Source organism: Haemaphysalis longicornis, unplaced genomic scaffold, assembly GCF_048455015.1.
Source record: "Haemaphysalis longicornis isolate Haplotype H1 unplaced genomic scaffold, Haemaphysalis longicornis Haplotype H1 scaffold_6, whole genome shotgun sequence".
Taxonomy (NCBI): domain Eukaryota; kingdom Metazoa; phylum Arthropoda; class Arachnida; order Ixodida; family Ixodidae; genus Haemaphysalis; species Haemaphysalis longicornis.
In genome coordinates this window covers 145,062,590-145,086,830 of record NW_027526407.1, presented here as the reverse complement: position 1 = coordinate 145,086,830, position 24,241 = coordinate 145,062,590, and the positions used below count along the sequence as shown (strand labels likewise).

The window sequence follows — 24,241 nt, the reverse complement described above, 5'->3', positions numbered from 1 at the left end:
GGAGACCCCGCGGCAGCGCACCGTCGGCGGCTCCAGGTTACCAACTAAGCTACCGGGCTGGGACGTTCGGGCTACGCTGCGACGCCAGTTCCACATTGCAACTAGGGCTACGCTCCCTTGGCTGTTGGCAGCGTCGGCTGGGCCCACGTCCTGCAAGCCTCTACGCAACGTGACGAGACGCATCGACTGTAACGTGAGGCTACGTCACACTCGAAGATTTAAACGCGGACTCAAACCGCCAGAACGCTTCCATGACTCTTTACCGTTTTGTCTTGTGCTCTAATACCGTCGCCATCGATTAAACCATTTTTTTCTGTGTGTCCAATCCGCATGATGAATTGACGTGACACTCCCCCCACCCGGAACAGGCGTTCGGGCCGCCCAGAGGCTCTCTGCCTTCATATCCAGAAGATCTCCAAGGACATTCTGGACTACTATGAAGACAGTGATGCCTCAGGATCCATCGTTTAGCTGACGTGGACATAGGTCGGTGACTGGGCAATAAACTCTCTCTCTCTCTCTCTCTCTCTCTCTCTCTCTCCAAAAGGCAGACTGGCCCCAATTCAGGCGGCCTCCGCATGCACATGTTCTACTCACGTGCCGTCAAGTACACCTGTCAAGGGGCACGTATCCAGTTAATCATTGTTCCATTTCGGCAAAGTTTCGGATTAGCGCACTTGGCTCCTGCCGTAGCGAACCGGGTTGAAGTTTCACACGAACCCAAATATGTCTATTTTTACAGCGGAGGCCGCCACTTCGGTATATTCGTGTTGACGACGACGCTCACTTTTCGCGTCTGCCCAGGCATAAAAGGCATTCGCCTGAAAGGGACACGCCACCGATTTTTGCGGAGCGCAGGCCCTCCAGCTTATATGTGAAATCCGGGGTTTTATATACGGGGGTAAGCGCAAGAATTTCTAATCAAACAAGCGAAAGTAATTTTAATTCTGCACTAAATTTTCTGAAGTCTGACAGGTGGCGACACGTGGTGTCCAAACGTGGCACTACGTTACGTGTCCAAACAACTCCGTCAATTTCCACGCGTGATTGAAAAACCGCATGAAGGAACAAGAAAGGTTGCACATTATTGTTTTTTTAGCCGGGGACAAGTACCTCTTTTAAACTCACATGTACTTAAAATTGTATTGTCGCACGGCTCACTGCCACGGTTGCAAGCGTTCTTTTTGGCGGGACACGTACGGCAGGTGGATCTAAAAATTCCGGTTACCAAAGCTCTACAGCATAACAAGGCGACCTGTTTGCTACGGCAAAAGGTTAATGTGGGCAAGTAGATTTTACGTATATGAAGAATAATACGCATCAAAAACACAGATCACACACGCACGGCAGACAAGGCGGCCGTCTGTCGTCTAACCTCTCTCGTGTTTGACACTTCTTCGGTGCATGTTCTTTTTACGCATTTATACCTATACCACGGTATTCAAGACTAGAAAATTCATGGCCCATGTTATCATGGGCTCAGTGATTTGCGAAAGCCCACGTACGTAGTTACCGTGTTGAGCCGGACCCGTCCGGGCACTGTGTATTCGTCCCGGTAGGGGGATTAGTTCCGCAGGCCTGCCTTCGCCATGTCCGCGCCTCCTCGACCTTCCGCGTGTGCAGGCGCAGTCGGGTCCCGGCAAACACGATAACTACATACACGACGCGGATCAGACGGACTGCTAGAACTCTAATGCCTCCACCGGCCGGGGCTCCGTACCACGCAAATTCGTGTGCAGTCGGCTATAGGCCACGCCCTTTTGTGCAAACAGAACCATTTCTATCGCGCATGCGCACAGTGGGACTTCAGACGGAGTTAACTAGAAGTCAAAGAAAAGAAATACTGCATTTGGGTTCAAGTTAACAACAGCAATATAGGTGTATCGTTCCGCCGAAGCGACGGCCCGGTTCTCGACGGGCGCGCTCGTTTTAAACGGAGATCATCCGCTTTTTTTTTTTTTTTCACTCGGTCTGTTTATCGTCGCTGCAGTATTTTATAAGCGTATTCACACCAAAAAAAGATTATTGAAAAGACTAGCGCCTTGGACCCGCTCCCGCTTGGCTAAGCGCCTATCGCGAGGACGGACGACGTGCCGTTGGGGGCCAAGATGCGCAGCGCTACGCCCAGAACTCTTCGCGGGTTGGACCGAACCCTCACCGTCTCTACACGTGACGTAGTCCAAGTAGTGTGCTTCCCACTCTAGTCCCGGTTTCATTGTGCGCAGTTCCAAAGATGAACTCATCATCATCATCATCATCATCATCATCAGCCTACTCAGGTCCACTGCAGGACAAAGGCGTCTCCCATTCACCCCCAACCGCTCCTGTCCTGCGCTGCTCGAGTCCACAGTTTGCCCCCGAAGTTCGTATTTCATCCCTCCATCGTGTTATTGGCTTTCCGCTTCCTCTAGACCCATCCCGTAGTTATCCACTCTGTTACCGTAATTGTCCACCGGTTGTCGGTTCGTTTCACTACATGGCCAAAAATGGACTACTTGTGATCGAATAGTTCCGCTTTCGGCGGTACTTTCTCTACAAAAAAAAAAAGAAAAGAAAAGAACCCTGAAAACCATGGACGGCCACGCACATTCGAGCGGAATGGACGTTTTATTCGGCCTTTACTTCCCCACAGCCACATCTCGCGGAAGTTCACTGTCGGTTTCGACGTCGTGCACAGCCATTCTCCACTTATTTACCTGTTACTGCACTTAGTGCAAGTTGGTACGCGTGAATTCGTCGCGAACTAGCCGACAACTCTTGAGACGGGCCCGTCCCCGCGACGACGTATGATCGTGCTTGCTTGGAGCTGTTCGCGCGGCGTTGAGTGGCGCTTTCCGCGGTTAAAACTACCACAGGTATAACACTGACACATTAAAGGAACCCTGCAAACACGTTTCTCAACTTTTTTCAAAATCTTAAATGCTTTCAGAACGTACTCAAAAAACACTCAGCAGTTAAACGAGGGGTCGCAAACTACCTCGGACAAAAATGTCCGCTCTGTGCCCATCAGATAACTTAGTAACTGCTAAAAATATTTTGTTTCTCTTCCCCGGTATTGGCGGTATTCGAACGCTCGAATGACGCCATTAGAGCGGTGTAGGGGCTATTGGCCGGCGTTCTTCCAGTCGCACCAATAAACGAATTCGATAGCCACATTAAAAAGAAAGCCACGAAAGCAATTGCAGATATACGAAAGGAAAATCACGCAGTGTCGCTCCGTGCTGCCGGTAACTATAGCTTTCACAAACCTTCCAGACGCGAAGGAAAGAGTGAAAGCTCGTTTATCCGAAGTTTTACAAAGTCCGCTTTTTTTTTTTTTTTTTCACAAACAGGAACGCTTTATTTCAGGGCGCGTTAAGATACAACTAAAAAACACGAAATACTAGACTGGCAATTGCGTGCTAGGTAGGCCTGCATCGGTGACTTTAGCTTGCATACAAGTGAACACCTTAAATTCCAACCAGCCGGTTGTATTTCCCTCCCAATAATCCAACAGCTTTTCCGTCAGCGAAGCCTGCACAACAGACGGGCACCCCGCTGAAAGCGCGGGAACGCACAGAGGACTCTCCAGCTGCAGGCGGCCAAAGCAGCGCCCCTGAAAGCCCGCCCGAGACACTCACCAGCTAGGAGGCACGGGTTTTCGAAACACGCCGAAACAACAAACTCTACGGGAGGCCCAGGCGCCACACGGTTTATTATGCTCGGCGCGGAGGCTTATTGTGCCAGTCAGTTAAGCGATGGGGCATTTACGCGCGCCGCCACACTCAGCCCCGAACAGACGCACAGCTGCTGCCTCGACTAACGGCCGGCGCAGGCCTCAATCGGCGACAGCTTGCGGTGTCGTCTGCGATTCCCCGGGCGACGCGAGTTGATGAAGCGTTAGAAAAGCCAATAAACGCAAGTGTTCCAGCCTGTTCCGCCGGGAAGAACAATCTGCCGACGCTACGCTTTTCGCCAACATCCAGGAGATTCTGGCACAACGCGGGTGATGAATGAGGAGCAGACAACCGAAACATTTGTGAACACTTGAGGAACCGATACGCTCTCGAAAAATCGAGATTGGAGCGAAGAGAATCCACGTTCAAATGCAAATGGACCGCGTGAACTCCAGCTGACTTACATTCAGCGCGAGCGTTTAGCTAGCTTCAGCGCCGGCAAACGCGTTTCCTGCCATGCCGGGAGGGCACGACAGGAGATAGCGCAACGGCCCAAGGAAATGTCACGCAAGAAAATGGTATTAAAAGAGATCTGAGCACGCACACTGCTGCTGTCGGACAGATGCCTCCTTTTGCAACAGACGTACACTGTAAATTGATTAAACCCTCTTTGTCAATAACGCTCTTACACCCTATCAAAAAAAAAAACACAGAAAAACACCCTTTGCAAGGTTGTAATTACAATAAAACACCTTTTGAAATAGTATATAGGTGGTATTCGCTGAAAAGTTTAGCTGTCAATTTCTTCGCTTGGCAACACTGGAAACGGCCACAACAGGCATGGCCGATGCGCCCACACGCCGAATAAAAAATTGGCCGCGTATCTGCTCCTTTCGTTGCAAATGCCGTCAAAAGACGATAGTTTTTATCGGCTTTTGCGAAGTAAATGCCTCCCTTCGCTTTCCCGCTCACCTCTCATGTTGTTCCCCTTGCGTCGCGCTCCTCCCAAGGTAAAGACGCCAAAGGTTTGCCTAAATCATTTTAAATTTACCGCGTTCCACTGCTCCAGACCGGGTGTCTCGATGCGAACGCTGCCGTACGGCGAAGACTCGCGTTAATCGAGGCGCCCTACTTCAACGTTTACAGAACGGCGTTTCCCTACTCCACGTGCGTTGCAAGCAGAACGTGGAACCTATCCAGTGGAACCGTGCGTAACTGTTGCCGGTTGATTTCTTAAAATGGCGCCAGAAGCTATAGTGGCGCGGGCGACAGCAGGCGACGGCGGAGTGAATTCTTTTTCTGCAGTTGATGAAGTATCTAATTTCGCAAAAGTCAAGCACGTTCGATTTTGTTATAAAGGAACACTGCAAATATCACTTCTGTATTGATTTGTTGTCTCATATTTGCGTAATGTCTTGTTCTTCTTCAACAATGTTGACAAGTATGAAAATTACACCGGACATTGACGGGTAGATTTAGCTATGACTATATAAGACTATTGCGCAGGCATTGTTTTGCTTTGGCCGGGTGGCTGAATCGAGTCACAGACAGACAGACGGAAAGACAGACAGACAGACAGACAGACAGACAGACCAAAATTTCTGGTTTAAGTAGCCCAAGAAAGACTATCGTCTTTAAAAAAACACCAGCGTGCGTCGTCCGCTCCATTGCAACCCTATTCTCAACGGTTTCGTCCACATATATGTTATTAATCCCCGCCACATTGGACTCGAGGCAATACTTTGCGTTCCTTGAGGTAGAGTTTGTTAACGTGCAACGCAGTCATGTGCTTAGCACGGACAAGTACCGCCATCCCGCGGGGCCCGACGTAACGAGTGACACGGCGCACTCACACGGTTGCCTGCATGCGCGCCTCACCAGTGAATACAAGCAATTGTGTTTTTGCTAGAGTGTGGGGGTGTTATAAACGACAACACACCCTCAAGGGTGTTTTCCTTGATTTCTTTTGCTAGGGTGCAGGGGGGTGTTAGTTATGGACAACGATTTGCAGCCTTGAGGGTGTAAATCGTTTTACAGTGTACCGTTACAGGCCATGAACAAGTCATCATGTTGTCACATAAGTGCGTGCCTAGTTCACAAACGCCACACTATGCGGCAACAATTCTTTTTTTATGATGAACTAGGACAAGGTCGACCGAAGGTGTCACCGGTGTCTGTCTGCCACTCGGCGATTCTGTCGTCACGAATCTTTGTTTTCAGAGCTCGTTTGCGCCTACGTTCGCTCCAGGCAGTACGCGATAACTGCAACTGACAACTCTCGGTATTCGGCGGCTCCCTCATTTTTTCGTGATGTACGATTTTATGCAAATATGTACACTGCGATCGCGTGGCTTCAAAGTATCATGGCCCTCGAAGTAAAGAAAAGAAAAAAAATGTGATTAAGAAATCGACTGTTACACGAGCGCAAACTCGTTAGTGTGCAAGGAAGGTTCAGGTTTCAAAAATAAACATTAATCTTCCTTAACCCGTAACTGGGGCCCCCTCCAATTAAACACTCCGGTCACGCACAAGGAAGCCAAGCCTTCCGAAAAGCCGAAAGCCCTTGCAACAACCACCAGTGATTGTTCACGTCGCAACTGAGAAAGCTTGCCGGTCAGCACACGTCGGCAGTATACTTCCACAACGAAATCGCCACCCCGCACGCTACCAAACAACCCGTCCAAACGTGCAACAGAAACAACCACACGGAAATGCCGTGCAGCCCGAATCCCAACCACCGGGCTTCGCTAAATATTTCTCGAACACGTTCACTAGACAGAGCCCGCGGCCTGCATAAGCCAAGTGTGGCCCCCGAGGACATCACGATCGAGGATACTGGGGCATATTTGCGTAAGCCGAGCGCGCATACGCGCTGTGATCACGCAGAAACTTTCTTCAGTTTACGGCTCGCACCTGCCCCGCATACGTAAACGAGATAAATATACGCACGCGTAGGGGGATATACCACGCGTGCCTTTTTTTTTTTTTTTTTTTTAAAGCGCGGTCGAAGAAACGCCAACTCCGAGTCTGGCGGCACCACTGACCTTTAATTGCGCCCTGATCTGCGCGGACGGGGATGCAAAGCACAGCTGAGTAGTGGAAAATGAAACCAGTTGGCGCTGCGTGACTCGCCGATAAACGAAGGACTGATAGCCGGCGTCAGTCTTACAAAGGTACGCAATATATATGCACAGAAGTAAATTGTCTGTCGTAAAACCGAAGCTGCAGAAACAGGAAACTGAATTCGTTATGCGGGACGCTTAGTTAAGAATGGAGATTATATGTTGCCCCTGGAATACTGTTACCCGCCGCGGTGGCTCAGTGGCTAAGGGGTTGCGCTGCTGAGCACGAGGTCGCGGGCTCGATTCTCGGCGTCGGCAGCCGCTTTTCTGTTGGAGGCGAAAAGCAAAAACGCCCTGTGTGCGAGATTTCGGTGCACGTTAAAGATCCCCAGGTGGTCAAAATTAATCCGGAGCCCTCCACTACGGCGCGCCTCATCGTCTGCGTTGTGTCGGCGCGTTAAACCCCACAATCAATCAATCAATTCGGAACACAGTTGCACAGTGAACACCTGGAATAAAGCCATAATTCTTCGAATAAAACAATTTCGTTATAACGACGCATGCTAACAGACAAGAAGAGAGCGGAGTATGTCAGGGAACAAACGCGTGTTAAGGAAATATTAGTAGAAATTCAGACGAAATGGACGTGCGCAGGGCTTGTAATGTGAAGGCAAGCTAACCGTTGGTCATTAAGGGTAACAGATCCCTAGAGAAGGCAAGCGTGCCACGGTGCAGCAGAAAGTTGATGGACAGATGAGATCAAGAAGTTTGTGGGGATAAATTGGTCGCCTTTAGCGCACGACCGGGATAATTGGAGATCTATGCGAGAGACCTTTGCCCTGCAGTGGGCGTAGATAGGCTGGTGATGATGATGATAATGATATGGAGAGTGAGAGACAGCGAGAGAGAAATCTTACTCCGTCGTACTCTGACGAAGGGAAGCACACCCGGCGAAACCTTAGTAAAATTCATTGGCAATGTTTTCCACGAGTGTCCCACTTTTAACTCGCTACCTATATAAGCTTATCGCGTGCACAAGTGCAGTCCTGCAGTTTTCCGTCCGGAAATCGCATGCAAATCGGGTGCTCATGATGCCAGCAGCGCGGGCAATAAACGCAACCCATTTCCCCAGCGCCACTGCCGAGGTATCGAACTTCCGAGAAACACGCCGCTCGTTTGTTGCGTTCGGAAACGGGTTGTCAAACACTCGTAAACAACCGGTTAGGATCGGCGACCAAAAAACCGGCTGCGGAGTCGACGAAAGATGGCAGTTTGGAGACGACGGCAAGGGGCCGACGTACTACACAACACTGCGTATCGCCGCTAAAACGACGCCGACGACTACTTCGAAGCCAGCTGAGCTAGCACGTGCGAGAATTGGAGCGAAGTAGGCGTGGCCTCCGACTTTTCTTTCCTTTATAGACGTAACACAACAGCTGAGATAAGGGAAGCCGTATCACAAGTGGCCACTTCGCGAGAGAACGAGAGAGCCCGCAACAGCGCCCGTCGTAAAGGGCCCTCTTGTGTACTGTCGAACAGGGAAGGACACACACAGAGCTCCACTCGACGGCCGGCCTAACAGAAGGACTTGTGTAGTATAGTTAACGCAACGGCCCGGCGATAAACCAAGCGCCAAGTGGCCGGTGTCGTCGAGTCGACGAGCACTTCCTGCTCGGCGCGCCGAAAACACGGCGCTCGCTTTCTTCGCGGCGATTTTTTTTTCCCGGAGCGGTTCAAAGCGGCCCTCGGGACCGTGCAACGCGCCGAGCGGAGAATGGTCCGTTTTTCCTCTCTACAACTCGACAAACACGGTATCAGTGCGATGGGGCCGCTTTGTTGCGGCCGTGTTTTGGAATACGAATTTCAACGGTCTCAAAGGAACTGCGCATGCAGGACGAAAGCTGGAGGCCAGTGAAATTTGACAATACACTATAAAAGGATTTACAGTTAAACCTATGATACAGTCAAACCTCGATATAACGAATCACGCGGGACCACCGATAATCGCTCGTTATTTCGAAATAGCTTTGCAATGAAAAGCTGCCGGTTATAAGCCAGCGCTCAAACCCGGGAATGGAAATGACGTATACGTTAGCAGTAGACGCGTGTGCATACACGCAAACCTTCAAATAGAAATGTTGCGCTCACTTCAAAGCTGTTTCATTTGAAACAATCAGGTGTTTTCTTCTGGCGCGTGCGCAGCACCCACGACCCATTAGGAATGCCTCTACATATTCCACCCCGCACAATTCGCACTTCCCAGCGACTATAGGTGGCGCGACGGGGTATCCAAAATGGAGGACGGGAAGATGATCGGGACGCCGCGTAAGCGCTCGCGTCTGGAGGGAAAAGCCGTTTGGGGGTTCCGTTTGCGTTTCCATTATGCTTGTTAGCCAAATTTGGTGGAAATGTAGTGAACCTCGTAATGCTCATATATCCTACTCATGGTTCCCTTCGGGGAGATGGGTGTAATTTTCCTTATAGTATGCGTATATACGCGAGTGAGACGAGATTGAAGTGGTATCTAAAGGTCTTTATTTAGGTTTGCACGTCTTCTTACTCTGTGTATGACGGCCTTATGGTCGCTGAAGTGCACAGTCAGTGGATCTCGTAGCAGCGGTTGTATGCAGTCGTCGCCGTTGCAGTTGGTAAAGACGAGATCGATACACGTTCCGTGGATTGCAGTTGGGTGTAATTGCTGTTAGTGTTTGCGCTGATGCTCTCACTTAATTGCGTCAGCACACTCACTGATGGGGCTGTTGCTTCCATCCTACTTCATCTGAAGAATCACGTAGTCAAGCGCAAGCACAACCGGAGTTGTTGCTGTTGTTCCTCTTTCATAGCACGTACCCAACGTGGGGGATTGGCCAAGAAACGGTTGTGTGCGGACGCCGGACCACCGCCGACGCCGCGGGACATACCCCCGAGCATAAGACGCTCCGCATCTAAAATACCGAAACTAAATATCAAACGCTGACGCCTCTACGGCAGGGCTTGTTACATCAGCTGTACTGTTCTTTCAGCGCGCTGTCGGAAACTACGATGCCGCCGTAACAAGTTTATTTATTTATTGCAAATACCTACATCGCCCATTCCTGTGGGGGGTTTGAGAAAGAAAAAAAAAGCGGCAAGTTCAAAACAGTAATCACACATAATGCTAAAAAGAGAACGAAGCACATACGCGTCAGTACATTCCGGCACCGTATATGGCGAATGGTTCCTTCGAAGCAACATTTCTGCAACCAGAGTCGCCTCTGAATGGCAACGCACTCAGCCAGCTCGCAACAATTTTGCCATGATCCCCGGACTGCATTTCCCCGTAACCTGCTGCTATCCAGGTAGAGGAACCCTAATAAATTAAACCGTCAAGTGCCACTTAACAACCCGTTTAAATCAACTTGAAACTGCTTTTCCGGCCTCGCCTAATCTTGGTATACGTCTCGGAAAGAGTTTACTTCGGAGAAGTAAAGTCCTCCAATTTCTTTCTTTTTTTTAGTTGCCCGGGTGTCTCGGTTACCACGATTTCTTATGGCTCATCGCGGTTCGTAAACTTCGCTATTCTTATCTCAGTCGCCGGTTTATGACCGCTTATCTTCGCATCTTCAGTTCCCTCATCAAACGACGCCGGCCGTAAGCCGACGCCGACACACGGAACTCGGCAGAGCGCTGCTACCTGGGGCGCACGGTAGCTGCGTTCTTCCCGGGCTCCGTTCTTTGTGGCCAGCACAGCAGCCGAGAAGAGTTTACACGGATCCTGCAACACTTTTTTCAACTTTTTTTGAAATTTTAAATGCTTGCAGAACATAGCCAATCGACACATCCAGTACTTAGACCAGTCGCAAAGTACCTCAGCCAGAAATTACTGGGGCGGTATTATCGATTTTTGTCCCTCTTGCGTCCCTTTCAAAAGTGTCCCATTTGGCGAGCCCTGATTGGCTAAAAGCAAACAACCGGAGGTGACGTAACGGAAGCGCAACAAACCTACTGCCAACGCCCACTGCTTAACCGGAAGTACGTCACGATGAAAGGGTCTCAAAAGGGACGTTTTCAAAAGGGACAGTCACGAGAATACCGCCCCGGCTCTATGCCCACCAGATAACTTAGAAACTTGCTCAAAAGATTTTTCTCTCTTTCCCGGTCTTGGCGTTCTTCGACCGCTGGAATCACGTCATTAGAGCGGTGTAGCGGCTATCGGCCGGTTTTCTTTCAGTTCTACAAACGAACGCATTCGATAGCCAGTTTAAAACAGAAAGCCACAAAAGCAAACAGAAACGGAAGGCGGATGGTTCTACTGCGACGAGCAAATCACGCAGTGCCGCTCCGAGCTGGCGATAACTGCAGCTTTCGCGGTGCTTCCAGACGCGAAGGAAAGAGGGAAAGCGTTTATGGGAAGTGCTGCAGAGCATGTTTAATCAGAGTAATTCGTACGGACACCCCCCAAGAGTTGCAAAGCTTGGGGCTGCGTCGCCAACCGGTCGAAAAATGAACAACCTTTCTTGCATGAATGACCGATGGAGGTCAGGCATTCCGCAGTATATGTGGAATGAAAGTTACACACTCAAGGGGTAACCGCACATTAATTAGCAACCAGAGCCGATATTTCCTTCTGCTTGCCGTTCAAGCCGACAAGCGTAATAACCCCACGCTTGTCACCAACCAGATTTCGCGAATCTTTTAAAAGAGTATTCACAGAAGACAGTTTTAAAAATATCCTCTTCGATGCTACTGCATGCGGGAGACGGTAGAGCAAGAAACACTGGGAAATATTGAGTCCAACAGAATTGATAGCTTCCTCAGTGCATATACATATATGTGACAGGTGAGCGCATTTTCGGGTATGAATTTCACATCTTCCAATCTGCAATTAACGGAAAAGGTGGGGTTCTTTGGGTCTGCTTTATAACTTTCCGACAACCCTACGTTTTCCGTCAATTTTCCGTAAACTATATACTTACCAAAGAAACCTTGTCTCCGTGGCGCTGAACTGCGTCAATAACGAAATTCCCGCATACAACGGTACGAAGTCAGACGGCTTACCAGACTATTGCGGGTGACATTAACCCACCAAACTTGTACGAAGTCATACTGTTTACCAGACTATTGAGGGTGACATTAAACCACCATACTTAACTCTTAAGCAAACTGCTGTTGTCTGCTACCAATACACAGAATTAATTGTTACTGTCTATATTGAACACTACTTCTCCACTTTTGGTCCTGATGGGGAACTACAGGTTTTCCCGCTCAATTTAATCCAATCGCCATAGCGTTTAATAAAGGCGCCAGCCAATTTAATCCAAGCGCCATCTAATTTATTCCAGACGCTATGTAATTTAATCTAGGTACCAGCGAACTCAATTCAAGTGCCAACCAATTTAATCCCTTCGCCAACCAATTATTACAGCCACCAGAATAATGTTCAGAGCGTTTTGTGAGAAATTAGGCAGAGCTTTGTTGACTTCAGCCATTACGTGCAAAATATCTTATGCGAACAGCTTAATGTACATTTACAAACACACGCACGCCGTTGGTTCCGCGTGCGTGAGCTGATTGTCTGCGAGAGCACCGTCGATAACACGTGATAAGTATCGTCTGCTCTTCAGTAACAATGCCTTCAGAAGCTGCTTTGATAAAAACACATTGTTTAAATGCTCTTTGCATTCTGATTTTTAATTAACGAATGCTTTTCTGCAGCGTTAAGCATTATTTCCAAATTATATTATCGTCTCCGAGATCGTCAGACATATCGCCTGCTCGCGACAGCAGTGCCGCCTGTTCGCGTAACAATGCGCTGGAAAATCTGCTGGCGTAACAATACGCGTGCAGACGACACTTCTGACGATCTCGCAGACGATCAGCAAACGAGACCACTCTCTTGGTCTGCGGGTGTTAGTAAATGTCCATTAAGCTGCGCGCTTATGATATTTTGCACATAATGGATCAAGAAACACCGCGTTTTCACCCCACCACGCAAAGCTCTGTCTAATTTAGCACAAAACACTCCTGAACATTCTTTTGATAGCCGGATTAATTTGGTTGGCATTCGGATTAAATTCGCTGGCACCTGGAATAAATTACATGGCGTCTGCATTAAATAAGATGGCGCCTGGAATAGAATCACTGGCGATTGCATTAAATTGAGCGGGAAAACCTGTAGTTCCGCAGAGGTTGACTGCATCAGACGACCACCCAATTTTGCGACCACAAGTTTTGAGGGTAGCAAATTTTAATGGAGAAATCACGTTGAATCCGATCGTTTGAATTTGATACGAGGTTTAAAAGTCTCGGGCAATATGCGGTTTCTAACTCAAAACTTATTTTTCTGAAAATCCGAGAATTAAGACAAGGAATCCAGGTGTTTTAAACGGCGCTACCAGAGTGACCGCAAAAATGGCAAATGGAACGACTTCTTCTCTACAATCACATAATTTCTCAACGTCGTCTTTTCTGAGACTACGATTTGTCAAATTATGGGCGAGATACTACAAGGTTCTGAGAGTATGTCAGGCTTGGACGATATTTCAAGCGCCAGCAATCTATCAGCTCTCGGACGACGGGCGGTACTGATATGCGGTACGCCGATTCCGCGTTTATTTTTCGGAATCATACCCGCTCCAGCCGATAACCTATCACAAACTGCAACTCAATGACGCGCAAAGGGATGCAGAAAGCCAATTTCGCGGCTACAGCTTCGCTAGCTCAAGTCGCTCCCGACCTATGAACACTTTTTCTGTCGAGTAAATTTTATGCCCCTACCCCTACCCCCCCCCCCCCCCCCCCCCCCCCACCTTTCCCCCGAGCAGTGTTGTACGGACAGGCGTTCCTGGAAGTAGTTCCTTTTGGATTTTGGAGGATTGGAGGAACGCTACCGTTCCATTAAGGGTCGGTGGAACTGTAACGGTAACTCGTTAGGTTTATGAAGGAACGGCGTTCCTTCTGCAAGCGTTACATTTCTAGTATTTGGCTGTTTTTGATGCCAAGCAGCCAAGGATCGAGTATAAAAATCCACAATTCGCTACTGTGTTTCTCTTCCTACAAGTTTGCCCTTCAGTGGAACGTGCTTCCTCGAAAGTCTAAGGCGGAAGAATAACCACGCGGCTGGCGGCAGCCTGTGCTTGCTTTCATGCCGGTTGAACTTACGCGGCGTGCGACGGGTGAATAGCGCAGCCGCGAGAATGCTTTTCACCTTTCATCATTTGTCTGGAGAGGCCAGGGTGCGCGTGTGCTGCAGGTCCCTTGTGAAACCACAATATCTGTATATTGTCACCGCATTAGTGCGCGCGAGGTGCGGGTGCGTTGCTGTCTTGGGAGTTGCGCTCGCGGTGAGGTCATTTAAAGGGTCACCGGCTATCAATAGGGCTGGGCGCGCAGCAGTGTCTCGGGATGCTGGACTGCTCGAAGTTACAGAGTACGCACGCAGTTCGTCACGGCGTGGTCTGCCGCCGATCTGGCGGGAATGGGTCGACGGGAGCGCCAGGTCCTTTTGTATTACACGCGTCGTGTTGACAAAGGACAGGAATTTCGTCCTTGTTGGGCATAATTTCGCCGCGTGCCGTATGGACAATACCTGAGAAAGGCCACCCGAACGTGGACGGCCAGCGTTCAGAGTTTCTTTAGTGTGTCGGTTTCAACCTCTGCTTTGATTTTTTATAGTGTAAATGTTTTTTTCGTACGTGATTAGGCTCCACGTTATTTATTGTGCTTTTTCCTTACGCGTACTTCTAACCACAGCAACTGATTCGTGCGTCGCGTCCACATATTTGGCTATCTGTGGTTTTTTTATCTACTACCCTGATTGTGTTCGGTATACTTTGTAATTCTTGCGTGTAGATTTGATGCGTGACTACGCTTCTGACTTTTATTTTTTTCTTCTTGTTATCGCCTTCCTTACTTAAACTTGCATTTCGAACCTCGTAGCCATTGCTTCTTGTTCTGCTGTGTTTTGTTACTCGCAAATTTCTGTGTATGACCCGCAAAGCTTCACTTTTTTAACCCCCTTACTCATTTCCCTGACCTGTAAACTATTTTAAATAAACTGCAATATTGAATAATCTTTCATTAAACGCCTATGTATTCTTCCTTTCGACACAGTTTCTTAAACTAGAAATGTAATGATGTTCGGCGTGACTTTCTATCTGCACATCTGAAGCGCATTTGTAAGACCGAAGTGGAGAGTGCCATATGTGTTGCACCCATAATAGATGAGCACCAAAATCGCAGTTAGATATGTCTGGAGTTTGTCCGGTGCTCCCTGAAAAAATTCGTCTAGGAGCGTTTCTTTAGATTTTTTTTATCTCCAGATAGTCTGCTGCCAGCAATGTTCCTATTCGTATAATATACGTAGTTCGGTGTGAGGTTTTAATTTCTCACTTTATTTCGCCTAAAGATTATCCGAAACCATATTTTAATTTTAAAAATGAAATGTAACGTTAATATAACGACACGTTCCCATTTTCGAAGTGGGACTGGAACGCGTTCCTTTCGCAATAAAGGAACTTGTAACGGGAACTCGTTTCAAAATTGGGAAAGAACGTGGAACGAGCTTTCGTTCCTACTTTACAGAAACGTGTACAACACTGCCCCCGAGGATACCCATGGTGATGCAGAATACCATAGCCCCGATTCCTTGCTTTCTCTTTTCGGAGGAGGAGGAGGGGGGGGGGGGGAGGGGGAGTCAACGGGCCGAACCTACAGCTCAGCTATGAGGTACGCCGTAGTAGACTCCGGATTGATTTCAACCACACGGGAATCTTTAACGTGTGCAGAAATCTCGACTTACGGGTGTTCTCGGTTTTCGCCTCAACCCAGCGTCCTTGGGATCAGCAGCACAACGCCTTAGAAGGTCTATCAACGTCTATATCCTTTCGAATTGAAGCTTACTTATCCTGGTAGGCGTCACGGTAAGACGGAGTCTAAAGCGGGGACGCCAAGACACAATCTGCATTCCAACGTCATGACCCATTCAGCAATGGTAACAAAATGAGCTGACCCCAAACGGCGCCATATTCCAAAACGAGCGCTGCTAAATACCTATAGTTTAATACCTTTAGCCTTTACCAGTCGGTCACCGGTAATGTCAAGTCTTTTATCGCCAAATGATCCTCTAGAACGAATAAGCTTCACCAGTTTTGGAGGTACACAAAAACCTTAACCAAGTTCGTGCGGATCTGTACAAACCTGCACCGCACCTTCCACAAGGAGCGTAAAGAAAGCAAAAAAAAAAGGGGGGGGGGGCAAAGTAATTGTCGACAACTACCAGTCGTCCATCAACCGATGGTTGGTGGAGAAAAAAAATATCATGAGATGCAATGCTTAAACACGAAAAAGACGCACTTATTTAAACACACGGCACCCATCCCTTGACACCGCACCTTTCGCGCTCAAGCCAGGCCCATGCATTGCCGAAATTTTTGGCCCCGCAATTCGCCGGCCTACTTCTACCCGCCGTTCACTGCGTACTGGACCTCAACCTTGTCAGCTTGTCATGCTTGATTCTGGACCCAGCAAAGCCGTTTTTCACACGGCCCGCTTGCTTCGCTCGACTCCCCAAGGTCAAGAGCACTCACGCAGCGTCAACGCACAGCACACATCAAAGCGCAACTTTTCCGACACTCGAAAAGAACCTCGGAGGTGTGTGCAGAGCCAAAACAGTCCCTTCTATTTGCCTCGACCGTGATCCCTTGTGTTCCCTTCGTATCATTTTCTTCCTTCTTTTCCTTGTCCTGATCGTGCATAGCGGCTAACCGATTGAACCCTCGGAAATCAAACACAGGTCGAACGGCTATTCCCGCTAGCGACGCCGACACGCATCGGTAAGCGTCGATCAAGCGTCCTTTGTATCACACTGTCCGGCCATCACGGAACGCTTTTTAGACCCTTTCCTCTCGGTCAGTACTCCGTAGTAGCGTGGCTGACCGAATCTCAACGCCCCAGCGATTTCGAACGAAACAAGCGTCAGAGAATGCTACGCGCGCTAACGGAAATATCGCAAAACGAGAAAACACCCTCCGACAAACGCCGCAAAATATAGGCCTTCCCCGCCTTGCGGGTTCACGGAGCACAACAAATTCGTAGGTCCGTGTCGAGACTGAAAAACGGAAGGCGCGGCGAAATAAGGAATAAGACTACAAAATAAACGCCTCCCGTGCGGAGAGAAAAATATAGGTCAGAGAGGCTCCACGGGCGTCGCAAGTGCCGATGCGGCAGCGGCGGTTTCCTAGACAACGGAACACGCTCTCGTCGGATCCCTCCTCGCGCTGCGGCACCGGAGCTTTTCTGGAAGAAGAACGATAGCGGCGCATCTTGCACCGGTTTCACGAGACGTTCATCGCATTTCCCGGCGTTTAAATGAGACGAGAAAATATCGCTAATCGGCTAATCTACCGAGGAAAGTGTTTTCGGGAACGCGTTCACGGCTCGAGGGCAGACGCGAATCGAAGAAACCATTTCCGACGTCGAGCCGCAGACGATACAGCCATATGGAGCCGAGAGCAGACGATGTGTCTTTTCTTGCAGCAAAGATTTGCTTGCCGTACCCCGAAAACGAGTGCTGGGGATTCGGATATCTTCAGCGCGGGCGATCCTTCCAGCAACGAAAGCTTACAAGTTAAGAAAAGAAAAGATTGAAATGGGCAGACAGACAGCTGGTTTGCGATCAATGTCAAATCGTCTGCAGTTTGATTAAAGCAGCAGGGCAGGGGACTGGTACCGACTACAGCTTTAAAAAAGGCATTATTTCTGTTCGAAGCAAAGACAGAAAGTCAACCTTGACAAGTTCGAGATATCTGCTGAAATCTTTTTGCACTTTAAAATTTGGAACTGACAGAATCAGCAATCCATGACCGACAATTTTCTCTGACCATACCTACAGAGCCTTGTTGAAAGGAGAGCGCTGGAGTGGTGGGAACAGTCACGCAATCGGCAGCTCGGGAGCGTCCGAAATTATCGAAGGTGATTCCTGCGTTTTCGCTGTATTACATTTATAACATGTCGCCGCCAATACCAACACAACCTTCTTTGAGTACTTCACCTTGCAAAACAAACGCGTTAACATATCTGCGCAATAAACTCGAGTAAATTCAAATCATCATCCTTCACTCTTTGTTGCAAGTTGCAACACGAAAGAACGCGTATCAGGTAAACCAGGGCGGCCCCATCTGCCACCATTACGAAAGCGTACTATTCTGCGCCAAGAACGGACACATCCGAAACGCACGATATCGCACCTAGGCCGCCAACCCATCACACCGCGCAACGACGCAGGGAACAAGTCACACAGCCGGAGTCTTCCCCGCAACCCGGCAGCTGCGTCCTCGGTAAAAGGAGCGCGCGACACAACAGCGGCGACACCGTGGGAAAATAAATCCAGCGCGGTTTCATTCAACAACACAGCGCGCCGAGCGCCTGAGAAGTCACGCTGAGTTTGCCGGGCGCGCGAGACACGTTGTACTACAGTCCTGTCAAACACACGCTCTCGGCTACAGCTAGCGTTCGTTGCGTTTCGAACATAAAGACGCTGCTTCGAATACGAACGCCGGCTTAAACATCAAAAAGCCCCCTTACCTGGCTAGAGGAATTCCAGAAGTTTGGTGAGTCCGTGCTTCGTTCTTGCCTTGTCGTTCTCAGAGACCACGCCGAACGCTCATTGTTCGGGCCGTCGCCGACACCGACACTCGCCGTGAGGGCTGCACGATTCCCCCAGAAACACACAGACACGGAACACGACACCGAGACACACGAGGACCACGGCCGAACCGGCGCGAACGCTTCAAAGGTCTTGGACGCTCGCAGAACCCACGCCGTCGAGCGCGGGCAACAACACAACGGAGCGGCCCGCGCGAACGCCGCCGGCAGAGCAGGAACACACACAAGCACACAACGGCGGCAGACGGCCGACGCGACGACAGCGGTAGATCTTCCCCACGAGCTCCCGTTCTAGGCCATGCCGGAGAAACAATGCGTCAGTGGCGGAGGGTGACGTGGTCCCGCCATCTAGTGGCGGAAGAAAAAAACCATGACGTGTTACGAGCTTGTTAATATCATCGAGAGATGGCGCCACAATACTACAAACCAGCGCTACCAGCGCGCGCAAATTGAAGTGTTCGAACAAGGCTCCCTGTAATCTTTCTAAAAGGCTTCCTACTACTAATACTTGAGCGGATTCGGTTTGAACTTTTTAAGCGAGGCTTGTATGACTAAGAACAATATGCGCTACGTAATTTGATGCGCGAAGCGTTGGAAAGCGAACGTCTTGGTGGGCGCACGCGGTCACCACCCCAAATCGGACGCCCTTCAAAACATCATTTCATGTGACAACCACGCATTGAACTTCGTCATGCCCGGGTCCGTGGCGAAGCCTAGTGACACTTCGAGGTCTCTGGGAGTGCCACCTCGGCTGGGCCAGACCAAATCAACAGCAAAAGGTCTACGTTGTCAAGTACGTTACAGACCCAAAAATGGCAGGACGCGCTCTTCATAAATGGCTACGAGTATGTCATGCCAATATGTACGGCAACATTTTTAATTAAATGCATAATTTCCAGACACGTACTCCTAGAGTACGAAACTATGCACCACTAGACGAGCCTAGTCGTTCGTCAAAGACGAGCACTAGACGTCGGTCAAAGTTCTCGCTTCTTGATATTTTTTCTTCCGTCTACAAGTATGTCATGCCAACATGTACGGCAACATTGCCAACATTGTTAATAAAATTGATAATTGCTGGACACAAACTCCTAGAGTACGAAACCAATTACCACTAGACGAGCCAGCAACGTCGGTAAGAGTTCTCCTTTCTTTAGTTTTTTTCTTCCGTCTTTACAGGTCCCCTGTGAAATGCCACACAGAAAAATTACAACGCAAAAAAAAAAAAAAAGGAAACACTTAGAATACCGTGAGCTTATATTATGAGTATGACGTTTAAAAAGCGGGCCTTTAGGGACGGGTCCATCGCCACGGAGGAATATCCGTGGTTTATTAGTACGGGGCTTTCGAAACCGGGATAAAAAGAGCAACGTTTCCGGCGCGGGGCGAGTAAAAAGGGGGCTTTTGAAATCGCGGGCTTTCGGGCACCAGCCGTAAAAACCACAGACTATAGAAAATTCATTGTGCCCGCATTTTATCTTCCAACGTCTGTGGTTTTTGCGTTCAGGCTCAAATTTCCGGTCGTCTGCCTTCCTTACGGATCCCCGCCCTCAAGGCCCCAGACAAATAAATCTTCCGCATACCGTTCACATAAAATTTTGGGCAAAACTTTCACCGCTAATCCACCTCCACAAAGTGGGCAGGATCATTGTCTTATTCAATTTAGCGTAATGTCCGCATTTTTACATTTGCCTCAGGTGATGAGGTTCGTACTACATACACCATGATACAACACCTACACAGACACACTTGAAACACTCCTACACCTATAGAATAAAGTATGGTTTTTGAAGCACATTCCGAATTCTTGGAGGGAGGCCTATAATCAGTGACAACTAAGAACGGCACCGGAAGTTGCCGCTGTGCCTTATCACCGTAGCCGGATGTTTCTCCGCGCGGCGCAAGTAGGGCGTTACTGGGAATTTTTTGAACATGGCGTGAGCCGTTCCCATGATTTTTTGGACTTGATATGCTTATAAACCACTCCAGTGACGACAAACTGCGTGAGACAAGGCAGACGATATCACGCATTCATAGCAAACCCCTTTCAAAACGCGCGCGCACTGACGTCATGGGTCTGGCGCTTGGCGGAGTGATACACTACATGAGGTGGTGCCGTTCTTGAGTTGTAACCGAGTATAGTATTGGCTTTCCTGGAGTAAGGTAAGGAACCGTCTTCCCCCTCGAGTTGTCGTCCCATCGCCCTGACAAGCTGCCTGTGCAACCTTCTACAGCTGATGATCAATAGTACTTCTTAGAGTACAATGGTCGTCTCGAGAACTTCCAGGCTGGCTTCGGGGCAGGGCAATCCACAAATAATCAATGGTCAGTCATGGTCAATGGTCAAATGGTCAGTCATGATCAGTACATACAACGAGTCACTCCATCCACCGAGTAAAAGCATGCTCTAGGTCACGAGATGCCCGAGCAAACATCCAACCCCTCAGACCACCCTTTCACATCACTACATCCAACGCGTCCGTACACTCAACGGGCCCGCACATTGAACGACTGAGGCTCCGGCTCTCGGCTGGCTTCTGGGACTGGGCGCGCTAGAGCGCAGAATGATAGGGATTTTAAGTAGAGACTTTACTAACCGGCGCAAAAAATATCTTACATTTACATTGTTATAACAATTAATCGTCTTCATTCGCCAATAAGCTATTTTTTTTTTGCAGGTACAAGACGTTGCACGGTTATAGTCCTCTTCTTACTCTTTTGGGGGTCCCTGGTTATTTTTGTTTAATATATCTTGTTCTGGGATCATCGCGTCAGGGCGGTCGATTAGCAGACCTAGACGATTTCCTTTGTTCACGTTTATTTTGTTTCTCGTATTGTTGAAACGTAGATTAGAGACCAAACCGGCACTGTAGTTGTATAGTTTATCTTTGCAGCGCTTGTGTTATGTGTTTCTCTTCGCCCTCCGTCAAAATGTGCGCGTTTCTGTATCTCCCCCCAACTTTCCCAACATGCCCCTTGTGGATTATCTTTGCATCGCAACTAAAAACAGCTCACGCGAATTTGTATTAGCCCTGTCAGATAATGTTTGTGTGAGCAATAAAGACTGTGCGTATGCAAAGAAAAAAAAAAAAACCAATGCCGTGACCAGGATTCGAACCTGGGTTATTGCGGCCACAACGCAAGGTACTAACCACTATACGATCACGGCTGTCGAGGGGACGTACGCCTTGACGCAAAGCGGCGGAGCAATGCGGGAACACCCACGTCTCGAGGAGCCAAGTAGGTCACTTGCAGTGGCGACCAGGGCCGGCCTTACCTCATTCGGCGCCCTGGGCGAACTGCTTCCGAGGGCCTTTCTCTCTCCCCCCTCCCCACCCTGGTCAGTCAAACTCATTTTTAAGACGAAGCTGTCTATGGGTAGAATCCAGAAGACCGTCTCCGACTACAGAGCGCTGTAGACAAGAGTACCAAGTGAGCGCAGCGCCATTTTGTGGCTCCCATTCAAATCCCTGGAATCGTAAAACTGCGCCCCACCTTCTGCTTGAAATGAAGCTGAAGCGCTTTCCAAAAAAATTGAGTTAGAGGCACGTTTATATAGTTTCTTGCACGCTGACTCCGAATATCACATCGAATATTATCGTACATGAGTCCAACCGGCCTTTATCTTGCAAAACGAGCGGTCCCGTTTGAAAGACGTGCGCTTTTCGTCTTTGACGCCTCTGATTGGTTGTGCCCGTCATGACGTCAAAGGAGGACACCCTTCGGCCGCGCGGGTTGTCGGAAGCATTGGGAACGATCGCACGGCAGCGGCGTGTGCCTTTCCGGCAATTTAGCTTGCAGTTTAATGTTCGCACATCACTGAAAGTTTATTTTCCAACTTCCCGTGCTGTTGGTTCAAGTATCTTGGAGCTTAAACGTGCTTTACACGACCGAGAACCACAAAGCAGTGACTGTGGCGTCGGCTAGAGGGTTCCATCAAAATATTTCTGAATTAGGCAACCAGCATAGCGTGTTTCTATTCCTTATGTTAATATTAGGAACTGCCTGAAGTGTTTGTTACCATAAACGAAACCATTTATCCCCCAGATTAAGCGGCGTTTTAAAACAATGTACCAGCGAAAAGCACGTACGTGCACTGCGCGAAAAAATAGCGTTCATGCGCTGTAAACGTATATACGAGACATATGTTGCCGGTACACGCATAAACCAACAAGCGGACTATGCTTCCGAATTTCCTTTGTTCGTTGTCGCCCACCCCACACTCCTTACTCATCCGCATACACACACCCACACGCGCGCGCAGGCGCGCGCGCCATTTGGGCAGCGGCGCTAACGCGCCTCGCAATCGCTAGCTGCACTTCGATTAGTGGCGTCTTACTGCTTGACTTGCATTTATTCTGAAAACACTGTAGCATACTGGCGCCTCCGCAGCATTATCGACTCTAGTAGGGCTCGATTTTCTCGTGTGAGTTGCGCATTCTGATACAATATTAGGGCCACCCCGTTATAATTACCAGACCATTCGGACAAGGCAGTTACGTTGTAGTTACGATACTTTAGGTAACAATCACCAAACGTTTGTGATAATGAATCGTTGGCCTGTTTCGGCATTTCTAGATTTAAGCATTTACCGCGCTAGTAGGACAAAGGCCGTATATTTACACTTCGCTCCTACTTTTTTTAGTATCATCGTTATATATATCAACGACTATCCCTGGTGCACAGTTGAGGTTCAGCGGCAACAAGTGCTTGCCAGGTTATAATATGCAGGCACGCGGAATCTTGGGCAAAGAGTTATGCCCCCGCAGTCAACACAAATTATGGTACGGTGGTGGTTCGGAGCGGTGTTTTTTTATTCCAGACAAATATTACCTAGTCGTTGCATGTATACTTGCAAAATAAGTAATATGGTGGTCTTGGTTCTTTTAGTTTGTGGGAATACTGTTTACCTATTACCGGGAGAGAACTTCTATCAGGATTTGCCCCTTGTTTTAGTTTCCCCCAAAATTGGGTTTTTGAACACTGTTCTAAGCCTATAGAAAACCGACGCGTTTAACGAAACAGGGATTTCCTGAACAAATGTGACTTTGTTTCTGGAACGGAATGAGACATCCTGGGCCAAAGTTCAGCAGTATTCACCATCCTTCCTGAATCGAGCATCTTTAATGACCTTCGCATAAAAAAAAAAAGAAAGAATGAAAGAAAGAAAGAAAGAAATAAAGAAAACAGGAAAAACGCATTGGAGCGTTTTACAAAGTATCTAACGAAGTGTAGTACATTCTCTGTCATCAAGCACACCCACTTCGATTGTCGCTTCCGTATGTTATAAAACATCCTGGCGTGGTATTATTCTGCTTGGGAATACGGCATAGTAACGTATGCCCCGTTTGGCGTTCGTGCATACTTTTTGAACACGAAAATTGTACAAAAAATCTCCCACCTCCCCCCGCGGGAACCCCTGTGTAGATGCGACGCATAGGGGTCTCGTTGAGGTTGCAACGACCATCGCGATAGCAGGCTTGTTAGTCTCCATTGAAGGCAGCGTTAAACAGCGGAGGAACGGCGCTGGAACGATGGAGCGGAGCGGCGCAGGCACCGCGTTTTATAGCGCGCATAACGGTGAGGGGACGCGCCGGCGCCAGTGCGTCTGCCGCGGCTATGACGCAACACAATCCAACACAATCCACTTTTATCCAATCCAAATCCAAGCCAAGCTAAGCCAAGCAAAGCCAAGCCAAGCCAAGCCAAGCCAAGCCAATGCCCCTGGCGAGAGAGGCGGCATCGGAGAGGAGATGGGGTGAGCGGTGGAGAGCGCAGCTCGCGGCGCGGCGAGGAGAATGGGGGAGGGGCGGACGCCACCGCCGACGACGCCGGATGCAGGGACAAGGCGAGTGAATGAGATGCAGTCGCATTTAAAAA

At 49.0% G+C, this 24,241-nt stretch overlaps 1 protein-coding gene and 1 non-coding gene across 2 annotated transcripts in view; both read right to left on the bottom strand.

The window, feature by feature from the left end:
• The window catches only part of LOC144141176 (growth arrest-specific protein 2-like), a 273,543-nt gene extending 254,862 nt beyond the window's left edge, over nucleotides 1-18,681 (bottom strand). Inside the window, exon 1 of the mRNA XM_077672733.1 lies at nucleotides 18,281-18,681. The gene's annotated coding sequence lies outside the window, so the exon portion shown is untranslated. The remainder of the gene's footprint in view (nucleotides 1-18,280) is intronic.
• A 2,777-nt stretch (nucleotides 18,682-21,458) lies between these two features.
• Nucleotides 21,459-21,530, bottom strand: Trnah-gug (transfer RNA histidin (anticodon GUG)). The gene has a single exon. It is a non-coding gene; the product is annotated as a tRNA-His (tRNA).
• Between the last annotated feature and the right edge of the window lie 2,711 nt (nucleotides 21,531-24,241).